Below are 12,730 nucleotides of genomic sequence, written 5' to 3'. Positions count from 1 at the left end.
TTATTGGTGAAAATTAATACTTAAAATAATCTGGAATAACATGGAAAATTTTTATAATATTAAATTATATAAATTATATTGCAATATACATTTTTTTTCGTGTATAAATAATTTATATTTCTCTAAAACTAATTTATATTCTAATAAATAAGAGTATCATATTATGAAAGCTAAAACAAACATTATTTTGTATTTCAAAGGTTGTGCTAATCTAAACAACGGGACGGAGAGCTGGTAATAATTTTGTTTATAATATTTGAACAATAATCGTATTTTATTGGAACATTATGTTATACAAAATAACAATATCGAAAGTTTGATTGCAGGATTTTTATTAGAGTTAACTACGTAAGAAAAAATTGAGTAGAAATCGACAATCTTCTCTTTCATTGGATCAACCCAAATTATTGGACAGTCTAAAATATTCAAAATTTGCTTTCTATTTTAAATTATACCATATAGTTGATAATGTTCGCGATTACTGAGGCGGTGATGCTGAAAATAGGTCGATTTAGTTGTAAAGTAGTATTGAGATAATAATTTCATTTTCTCGCTTCTTAATAATGATTATCCTTCCTAAAACAATCGATTTCAGATAATCGATATTTTAAGTATAAAATAGTGTTTCAAAAAAATATGAAACGTCCTGAAAGACTGTAAACAAAAGCGAGTTTTTAAATAAAAAAATTAGAAATATCCTAAATTTACAATAATATTCTACTTAACCTGTAATAATAAACTTTGTAATGTCATTCGAATTAGTAAAATAAATAATTCTGTATTTTTTACAGGATTCTACTCGAATCTAATATTGAACATATCAGAAAAAAATTCAATCAGATATTATGTGCAATTTAATTTTCTTTTAGTCATACAATTCGATCGTACTTAAAAATAATACCTATATTTTATTAGTTTTTGAGAATAATGTAAATGCTTATGCACATTTTGGGCGACAATCGGTGTAAATTAAGATGTGTTATTCGGGTAGATTCGCCACGACAGAATATACTAGTCGATGGTATGATTAAAAGCACTTCATACGACCAAATATGAACTCGCCACAGAACCAAACATGGCAACTAAAATTGATTGCATGGTTGTAAACATACCGATTGTAACAATAGATTCGAATAAATCGTATTGACACCTTAGTAAAAAAGGCGACCAAAGTAAAAACTTGAATCTACCCGACAGTCGTATCTACGGACCAACGATTTATAAATTAAAATGAAAGTTTCTGAGGTCATATAACTTTAATCCGATTGCCCTTCGTTTAATTAAATTTATAATATTTAATCTGTAATAATATTTCGCTTATTTAAAAATAATAAAAAAAATACAGTGATCAATATACTCGGTGTATAAATAAATCTTACTTACGGCTATGTTGAACAGTGTATTGTGTCTAGTGCATTGATTGTCTCAAATAAAATAATTTCTAAAGTTAGGGAACTTAAAAAAAAAACATATTTTTCATTATATTACGGTTCGTTAGCTAATAGTTGATACGATCTATTTCCAAAGAAAGCAATGCAACTTGTCTTACAGATATTTTTTATCTACCTACTTCAAGCGTGTTTATTTCTGTTAGAAGTAAATGAAGCTATAGAGATTGTCTTCCGAAACATTCAATACTTGGCTTCGTCAATGAATTCCTTGAAAAAAATGCATCCTGTATTTCAATTGACAATGATCAAGATATGTTAGTCGTACATTGACAATTATCAAGATACGTTAGCCGTCTTGAATTTGAAATATCATGGAGATGTCAGAATCAAAGGTGGATCGGACAAGTCGTTTAGAGTGTTGTTTGAGAAGAATCAATGGTGTTAGCGAAATCTACTGCTTCATTTACTCACCCCAGCTTGGCTAGGGATTCAGATTAGCTTGACTGTATAATACTCAAAAGGAAAAAATGAGTAAATCCGTCACTTTATAATTTTCTGAAGATCTATGTTGATAAAAAGCTTTTCGTACAAACTTTGACCAAAAAAAAAATTTGTTTTAAAATTTTATAACAGAAATTAACAAGAAAAAACTGAATTTTAACACATACATGGGAATTAACTTCCAGAAAAAAACTAGCCATGGTGTATGTTTTCATCTCTATATTGAAATATGTGCATCAAACCTACTTGCATGACAAGTTTCATACTTTTTTCAGAATAATAGATCTTATTTCTAGCTAAGGAACCGCATGTTAGATAATAAATGATGTAATATGTAGGTACATTAGAACGTGCCTTTTTAAATATTGTTGTCGTAAGTTTTAAATTATAGGTCTTGTAATACCTCAGTGAAAAATTTATACATTCATTTTTGCAGATATAGAAAATTTTGTTAGTAAATTATTAAACAAAATTATATTTTCATGTCAAGGCTATTTATGTATTAACATAATGAAGTTTACGGTTTATTGATCTGCGTAAGAAGTTATAAAGCCACGGATATTGAAAATGTATAAGGGGGTGACTAAGCGTGGCGTTGCTAACCATGGCCAATAGTTTTCATTTATTTTTCATTATGCTAGTTGTGGATACCCTTTGAATACATTTTAAAGTAAAATTCACTTATGTATCACAATATATTTGACAGGCTTTAAGCCTAGAGACTCTAAAACAACAGTAGCAGATACACAGAAAAGGCTTAGTCACTCCGAGGATAGAGAACACGAGACACAGGAGTATTACATTTATGGTCTAATCTTATGAAGTCTTAAGATTTAAATATACAATGCAGAGCAAAATTGTCATAAAATGAAAAAACATTTTTATTCAATATTTAAAAATTATACGTAAATCGGCAGATGAAATTTTATGCAATATTTTTTAAATGCCATTCATAAAAAAGGTATCATCATTGTCAATTTTGTTGTTGTTGTAAATTCCATAAAAACTAAATTTAAATTTCTAAAATAATAAATAAAATAAAACAATCATAGTATTTAGATTGTATGAAATTATTTTATTATAATATAAATTATGCATAATAATTTGATAATTTTTTTAGTGATTAGATTATAAAAATATATTGCAAGTTTATACATGAGCACTAAAAAATATCCAAAGTTACATATATTTCTTTGTTGAATTATATTATTGTAAAAAAAGTTTAATAAATGATTAATTTCAAATATAAATCAAATATTAATCTTGATTAAAAACCCAATTGAATTCCATATTCCGTTTGAAATGAGTCAGAAATTATCTTGAAATGGATAAGAAATTTCCGATTTAATCTCATTGAAATGAATCGATTTGATTTCTATTAACATGCCCTGAAACCATCTTCGGTTCCGAAGAGTTAGATTTAAACTATTCAAGAATAATTAGATAACGAAAACTATGGCCTGAGTCCGAGATGTTTGTTGGAAATTATAGCGGTTCGTATTACTTACCAAAAATGCATCTTTGTATTTTTTAATAATTTTTATGGAAAAAATCAGATCGCTACGCTGCTATCCCAAGAATTAGTCACTGTCCATTATTATTAACCCTTAATTAGGCGCATTAAGAAAGTCATACAAATAGTCGCATCGGGTCACATCTGACCCCAAAGTTATGAATAAAATTGGAGTGGAAGGAATATTTAAAATCAAAAATTATTAAATGGTTTATTGAAATCATAATAGAAAAATAAAAATATAGCTTTCTCTTAAAATAATTGAAAACATAAAACAAAAAAATTTACATGATTCATCATTTCTAAAATTTGCGTAATTGGTCGCATGGGGTGTACCCAAGAGAGCAGCGACGCGTACGTACGCGTTGGTGGTCTGTTCGCAAATGATTTGCGTACCCCGCGGGAGGTAGGAAGCTAGAAAGAGTGCTGTCGCGTTCTAAACACTAATTTTTTTTTGATTAGAAATTGTCTTGACCCCATGCGTTTAATTAAGGGTTAATAGCAATCATTATGAGATTCCAAGGTCGTCATGCCATTAACATATATAAAGCGACTTAGTGGCTAAAAAAATTTTGCCCTAGAAAGAAATAGAGCAAATCAGTTGTGAAATATTTAAGTTATACAAGACACACCTCCAAGAAAATGTATAATAATTATAATTATTATCGTCATTTAATGCATAAAAAACAATTAATTGTAATTACAGTAGATGCTGGAAAAATAATCGGCTCTTATTAATATTTCATCATAATTGTTAAGTGTCTCCGTTGCCGCTGTAGAAAAAAAGTTTCTAACGTATTTTTGCAGTAATACCGTAATAAAAGTATTCTTATTGATTTTAAATGATGTTAAGTCCTTTTTCTTAAATTTCCATTGTTTTGTAATCAAAGTTATAATATCTTATATTTGTATTTAATTAATTTTATCCACAGAGATTTATAAAAGTAGGTACAGAAAATTGCAATAATGTTACAGAAAATGAACGTTCTTTTTTCTATCGGCTAAATGGGTCGTCTAAAAGGGCATGTGGTTGTTGGAATTGTTATCTCTATGTTGTGGATTAACGAATGAGGGCTGCCAGTAGAGTCAACCTATTTTTATTCCGTAATTCCGTTGGATCACTGGGACACCTAAAAAGTGTCCCTTCCGTTGGGACACCTTTTATTATTATTATTATTATATAAAAGTGAAAGAATTTTACTTATTTTGATAAAAACTTTAATAAGAAAAGAAGAATCTCTGTTAATTTGTTTTATGAAAATGTACAATATGATTTTTCATGAAAATTAAAAACATTTTTTGTTGTTATAAATAAATAAAATCGTTATATATTTTAAATTTTGTTTTATTTTTTAAATTTTGTATCCTATTTTTTCTTTTAGAACAAAATTATTAATTAATTAATTATTTAGTGAAGGTAAGTATTAAGTTAATTATAAACTAATACATAAGTCGAGTGGTTGTGTGGGTATAGCACTTACCTATGAAACCAATGTACGCTGGTTCGTATACTGGTGTGGTTAACATTTTTAGTTTTAAATTAAATGATTTTTCCTGATGTTAAAAATTTTCCACTTTTTTATAGTTTAAATTATCTATATAACCCGCCCTCTTGCTATAAATAACGTGAGTTATACATATGTCATAAATCACTATTCTGTCAGGGGGTGGGAATTTAAATAATCATAGATATATCTATCTCACTCTTTAAAATCATGTTCTCCTGTTACAAAATATTTAAAAATATGTACAAAAATGGCTTAGTTTTGGCTTATTTAAAAATACGTAATATTCTTTTTGAATTTTCATTTTATTTTTGTTGTGTGGTATTTGGTTTGTAAAAAAAAAGTTGATGCAAAAAAATTTTTTTAAGATGAAATTAATTATATGGAATTATGTGCAAGTAATTCGTAAATAGTTTTTATGTATTTTGATTTCATTTAAATAAAGTTGAAAACTCAAACCCTGTTTTTATTTTATTTTTCCCCATCTCTCTGTAGCTATACAATATTATTTCAGTTAAAAATAGGTGAGTATTTCGAACTTCACGATAGGTAAGTATTTCAAACTTCGTTTGCCATTTTTTTTTGTAATAATACTACTCAAAATTTTCCGAAAATGAGTTTTACTTTTTGTTATAATTTAAGAAAGTCGAAAATATCAATATAATTATTTATTAATACGAATAACAGAGCCCTAATGGTATAATGGTTAGCGTATCTGACTTCGAATAAATAGTCCCTTGGTTCGGAACTAGGTGAGGACATATATTAAAAAAAAGTTCATTAAATCTTTTAAGCAAAATCTGATTTTTATTTTCATTTTTTTTCAAATTTCCACCACAGCATGTTTGCCTAGTAAATGATGAAAAAATTAGTTTTTTTTCGTTCAAAAACTTCAATTTTTTTCACATTTCTACTAGGAGAACATCAAGGACGGACGGAATAAGTAGTACCTGATAGCAAGGTAATTGTTGTCACCTCGTAAGTCAGAAAGTTAGTGGTCTGCACACCCGTGTTTGGTGAGTGTGACCTCTAGTGGACAGACCAATAACTTTCTGCCAAAATAAAATTTTAGACTTTCGGGGTGAAAACACTTACTCACCTTTCTCCTTATCAGGAACTACTAATTCCTACTTATGTTCTCCTAGTACAAATGTTGAAAAAATTGAAAATTTTTTCGTAATTATATTATTTTTTGAATATAAAATTAAACTGACCAATTATTTATATTAGCTGACCAATTATCAGCGAATGCTTCCCGATCACGCATAGGTGGAGTTTTTTCAATCTTTAATAAAAAATTTTCTGATGCTGACCAATTAATGAGACCAACTGACCTTTTATGACCAATTTCTGACCTTTCAGATGGTATAATTGGTCAATCGAAATTCCGCACATGAGGTGCTAAGATCGCGGAGCTTTTTGTGTACATGCTAAAATTTATTCTTGTTAAATGAAATTTTATAAGATTTTGTAATAGAAGAACATGTTATTTCACAAAAAAAATTAATTATGTTAGTCCCACTTTCCTACTTATATCATAAATCAATCTTCTGTCAGGGGGTGGGAATTAAAATAACAAAATATACCTCTTACTTATTTGTCGCTTTTGGTTCTCATAACAATTATCTAAAAAAAAAAAATACATTATCTCAGCATAATAATTTATTTAAAAACTAATCGGGACATTGCCAGATACGAACCGAGGTACTATGTAACCGGAGGCGACTGGGCTAGCCACTACTCCACCATTGACATATTATACTCACCAATAATGTAATATATATACCTTTTACTCTCCTCGTTTTCTTAAACTTGTTTATTTACCTATAAATGAATGAACAGTGGTAATATTTAAAAAAAAATGTAGGTTCTGATTTATATTCCTGAAATCGATGTTAAGAATAAAAAAGGTAGGCATATTATTGAATAATAATAATTAAACCAGAAAAATTAATAAAAACGATATGTTATTATATATATATATATTTGTACATATTTCACCTAAAATAAATATGATTGAATAATGGTTATTTTATACAGTATAAAATCATTTTTCGGGAATCAAAATTTTCAACAATTTTATCATTAAATTTTTGTTATCAGTTATTTGTTAACTTTTATTTTGGATTTTGTTAAACATGTCTCCTAATACATTTACACAAAAAAATTCATGGACATAAAGCTAACGTAATTTGGCCCCCCACAAAAATTTCTTTTCAGATTAATTAATTAAAATCTTTTTTAAACAATCTATTGTTCGTCGTTTGTTCTTCATTGTTTGAACAATAAAAGCGGAAAAACGTCTGCAATTGAATTAATGAAAAAAATAAATAATTAATTAATGTGAAATATTTATAATCCAACAATTGCTAATAATAAACGAACAATTAATAATTCGTTAAAATACATTGATTAAGGAAGTAAAAAAGTGGAAATCAATATTATGGGGGGCTAACTTAATGACAAATTAATTGTTTAATACATAATAAATAAATTAGGAACCTAATGGTACTAATGGTATATTTACTGAGGACTTCATTGGTTCTAAGATAAAAAACTAATTTCATGCGATTCGTAATTTACTTTAAGAATTTATTGTTTTCCATTTATCGTCAACTATGCGGTTTTTTTTAACATCTTGGTATTTTTTAGAAAATATTGGTATGATATGTTTTCACGTTTAATTTTGTTATACAGTCTGTGGTTTGCATCAATAGAAACAACAATCATATTTATTCATTGATTTTATTTTCCATTAAAAAACCCAATATTTTAATAAGTTTCGATTCGTTTAATATAGGTAGTTACTATACAGAGTGGTAAATTTCGACAATTCATCCCTTTTTTCTCTTAGGGCACGAAATTTGGAAAAATTAAAACATACGGATTTAATCATTTTTTTGCGACTGACCAAACAAAAAGGGAATGCATGTGTTTAGAATCATATATTTATATTAATTATACCATTTGTAAAGCATCTCGTTAACCATTATAGTATATGAAGTAAGAGTTTTTATGGACGTTCTTATGTATATGACAAAGAAAGACAATTTATTTTGTGTAATTGCACGTGCAATCATATCATTTGATTTAGGTGTGAGCCACATACGTAAAAAATGTAACCCATCCTGTATGACTGTGCAAAATTTCAAATCGATATTGTTATAAATAACGAAAATATGAGGGTGTCTTCATCTCAAATGCGACACAGTGCTTATATTTTTCTAAACAAAGATTATGATCTCATTCAGGATGGAACCCTCTCTATGTGAGTTTAACTCGCACTTAACCAGTTTTTTGATTAATCAACTAATTTAATAAAAATTTATAAATTATTTACAAAAAATATATTGCAATAAAAACTGATATTAAAAATATGCCAAGGAATGATAAGTACATTTTAATTTCCGATATAGGTACGAACAAGGTAAAATATCGGTGTTTTGTATATTGAAGGTGATAGGTATACCTATTAGTTCTCCTTTGATTTTGATTGCATTATAAAAAATGCTGCAAATGATTTCTTTAAAGTGTTATTATTATTACCTATTATTATTGCACTAGCCCAGCGTGCCCCATGGGACTTCCCGATGGTTATACCTCGGGAGTAATCCGAAATTCTTTCAACTATGTGAGATATGAGTTGTTTAACAAAAATGTTTTTATATTTTCATAATAATTTGAAAGTTACATACAGTTTTCAAAAACTTTTTAAGAGAGAAACAAAAATTGTAAAACGCAATAATTTAATTATGTATGCATATTTATACATGGGCTTTTTTATTTTAACATTACTACGTCACGAACATATCACACTGTGCCTAAACAACGTTTGTCATCTGTGAATTCTTTTGTATATTTTATTCATTAGAATTACCCCATATTCAATTATAAATAGCTTCTAAAAAAAAAATTTTCACTTAAAAAATTAGTAATTAGGCAACTTGTATGACGTAAATGTTAAGTGTTTGTCAAATAATCGAAAACTATTACACATGTATAACGTATACGTAATTCAAGTTGCCTATTTGTAAGTCAACTTTAACATTAACTGCTCTATTGAATTACCAATTTATTGTTTATTAACAAATAGAAACATTTGCGCCACTAACTCATGCTTTACTAATGACATTTGACAACTTCCATGAGGTTTTAGCAAAATGCGACCGGGTTCTTTTATTTTTCTTTATTTGTAACGTCTTTAACTGTATTATTATAAAGCTCTATTGCTGACAAGGGGGCTCAATTTGACACAGGTTTCTTCTGGCATATATAGAAGAAAAGGGTAGTTTTGGCGGTTTTATTGGAGGGAAGGGGGGTTGCGATGGAAATATTAATATAATCATATAAATCACACATATGCGTAGTTAATTTTAGATTTTATAATTTCAGATCATAAAAATGTATTAATATTAACATTTATCTTCTGGACTAAAATCAGAAAGTTATTGGCTGCAAAAGCTAAATCCACCACGATAAGTTAAAAATTTTAATTTTTTTAATTGTTATAAAAAACATCTTTTAGCAATAAGGAATATACCTATTTTACAACTTTTGTGTTGTAAGAGCATTGTTAATTTTTTTAAAGGTCAATAATAGGTACCTATTAATAAAAAAAAAACTTTTTATATGTGATGGCGATGATTTAAAAACCGGAACAAGTTAATAACCAATGATTGGCAAGGTTAATTCTTAATTAAATTTTTCAATTTAATTATAAATTAAAGTCAATTTATAAATTTTTGTTTAAATTAGATAATTATTAATATTTTTGTTATTAAATTATCTTATTAATTATGTTATTAGCATAGCGGGAAAGCTAGCTGCTTTTATAAGCTACGCAAAAAGTTTTAATTTATTAACATGGTGAATTTTAAATCAACAATCGAAATGCTATTTTAAGTTTGAAATTGAAAATACAAAATTGAATTTTTTATTTATTTTTGATTTATGTTTTATGCATATTTGACTGAAAACGTGATTACTGCAGGACAACCTGCATTGACCTTCGCTCGTAAATTTGATTATTATAATTATTTTAAAAGTTTTTTTTTCGATTATTATAATTATTTTAAGATATTATTTCCGTAAAAAGTATTATATGACAACTTTTATATCCTTATAGTATCTTCAAACCGCAGCTTCGTACGGGTGCATATGTACCATTCTCACTTTTTAAATAAATAATACCTATATACCTATTCAAATTTTAGTCGTAATTTTCCTGGTAGAATGGAATATTTTTTTAAGATATGTGTAGATATAAATGTCCAAAACAATTCTTTCCCTTTTCCATCTCTCTCATTTTCTATTCCCCTTTTTTTCCATTAACAAATCTCGAAAAGGTATCAATGTATTCATAATTACACTGATTTTTTTGAAATTTATGAATTAACTCTTTTCTCTTATTCCGCGTCGATGTCCAATGGTAATTCAAGCTATTAGCAAATAAATATTTTCTTGAACCGAGAAAAAAATTTATATTTTAATTTTTAAACAGTCAAATAGTTATTTCCTTGAATTAAGTATTGAGATCGTTGATTCAAGAAATATTTATTTGTTATAAAAACATTAACCAGTAATTTTTACCGTTGGATACTGTAGTCTCACAATTCTATTTTTTAGATCTTGAGTAGCAACGTGTATTCCGTGAAAATAAGAAGATAATTGTTAATTATACGATTGCAGTATCGGGACTACAAATTATCGGAACAAGATCTCAGGAAAAAGATCCGCTAAAAATAATAATTTGTATTTAACTGCAGTTTGTCAGATTAACATGACCTGAATGGCCTTGAAATACATAAATTTTCCCTTCTACTCAAGTTTGTTTGATTTTTGGTGTTTTTTATAGAGTATTTTTATCACAAATCGTTTTTTGTGGATATTTATTTGAATTTTCTTTTCGAGGATTTAAAGATTTAGTAACCCATAAGGTTTCGGTAAGCCAGACAAACTGAAACAGTAAGCTGGCATAGCTTAATTTATTCAGTATTATGATTATTTGTTTATAATCAAAGCTTTGAACGGCCAACCTTAAGTTGAAATCATAAGTTTTTCACATGAAACATAAATTATCTAATATTTCAAACCCTGAACTCTGGGTTACGATATTTAAAATATTTCGAATATCTTGAGATGTCACTCACTCTAAATGTTTCATTTGTGAGCCACTCTTTTACCAAATCTGAGAGTAGATAAAAGAAAAAACCTTTAGGTAATTATCGTGATTTGTATCATGTATGACCTTAAAGCTGAGAACTATATTTTATTTGTGGTGTGAAGATAAAAAATAGGAAACGAGTGAAGTCAAGTAGAAATTACTTTATATTCTATATGGATCATTACATAATTTTAACGGAAACAAAAACTATATTGCGTCAAATTGGTTTGTCGTTAATTAATAGTTTTTAATAATAAGCATACACCTTAATAACTACTTACACACGTTTTTATGAAGGTAATTTAACACTTATATGCATTTTTGCATTAACAGTCAATGAACAGAAAAAAGAATAATTAAAAAAAAAAAAATGGTAAACAAATAATTATTTTTTAATATTAATAAATATTTGATGTCTTTAAAATTCATAAAACTGCAATATTACTTCAGTGATTCTAACAACCGCAATAATGGAAAATATAAATATTTGGAATTTCCCAAATGAATGAATCATTTTAATGCATAAATAATTCAGTTAGGTTGTTTTAATGATCGGGGGAATCTCAGTAAGGTGTATATTCTTCAATTTCTTCCTACTAGAATGACGTTCAATTATAAATTCTTGTAAAATATAATTATTCGTTGTGATATACTATAGGTTTTTTTTTCGTTTCAAATACCCCCTTTTTCAGAGTAAAAAAGTTTGGGATTTTTTTTAGAGGAAAAGTTCACTTATTGTAAGAAATAATATAATTATGGTTTTGTATAGATTGATCCAAAAATGATACCCAAGTATTTTATTCTTTTAACTAGCTGTAAACTACCCGCTTTGCTGGGCAACATCCCCACTTTTACCCCTCATATCCTCTTTCGTAGGAGTTACAGTTTTGTAATGTACACGTCATGCTCTTTTATTTGATACTCCACTTGGTTATATTTGAAAATATTCAATTATTCTACCCCCCCCCTTTCTTGCTTCACCCCTCCCCTTGAAGGTTAAAAATAGATCAAAACAATCCTTGAAGCTGGTTGTATATCTTGTCAATATTTGAGCTAAATCGATGTACAAATTTTTAAGTTTTTGTACCTCCTAGAATAGGGGTTGAACTATTTCAACCCCTTACACTAGTATATTATGCGTATATTATACAAAAAAAAAACTTTCTTTTGAATCACTCTATCTATTAGAAAAAACCGCATAGAAATCCGTTGCGTAGTTTTAAAGATCTAAAGCTTACATAGAGATTAGGGACATACAGCTACGAAAGCGACTTTGTTTTTTTACTATGTATGTGTGTTTGTTTTATACCGTAAGGGATAGCTTTTAACACAAGTTGTATAAACTTGCAACTATTACATTGTGGAATTTATAAAGGCAAGAAAATTTGAACGGTTTGGCCATACAATGAAAATGATTGATGATCGAACGCCTAACAGAATCTGTTCACCACTAAGCCATGCACTAGAAAAGATATTCAGTAAGATGACGTCAGCTGGGAGGCAATAAGACTGGCAGGCTTGTGTAAGTGGCCTTGAAATAATAAACCGAAAAAGGAAGACCATATACAGATAAAAATGGTTGAAAACTACAGAAGAAGACGAGGAAGGTCAATTTTGGCTTGTACTACTACTAATAGTAATAAATTTCGATTTTTGC

This window comes from Chrysoperla carnea, chromosome 4, assembly GCF_905475395.1.
Source record: "Chrysoperla carnea chromosome 4, inChrCarn1.1, whole genome shotgun sequence".
Lineage (NCBI taxonomy): Eukaryota > Metazoa > Arthropoda > Insecta > Neuroptera > Chrysopidae > Chrysoperla > Chrysoperla carnea.
Note: the sequence above shows the minus strand (reverse complement) of the source record.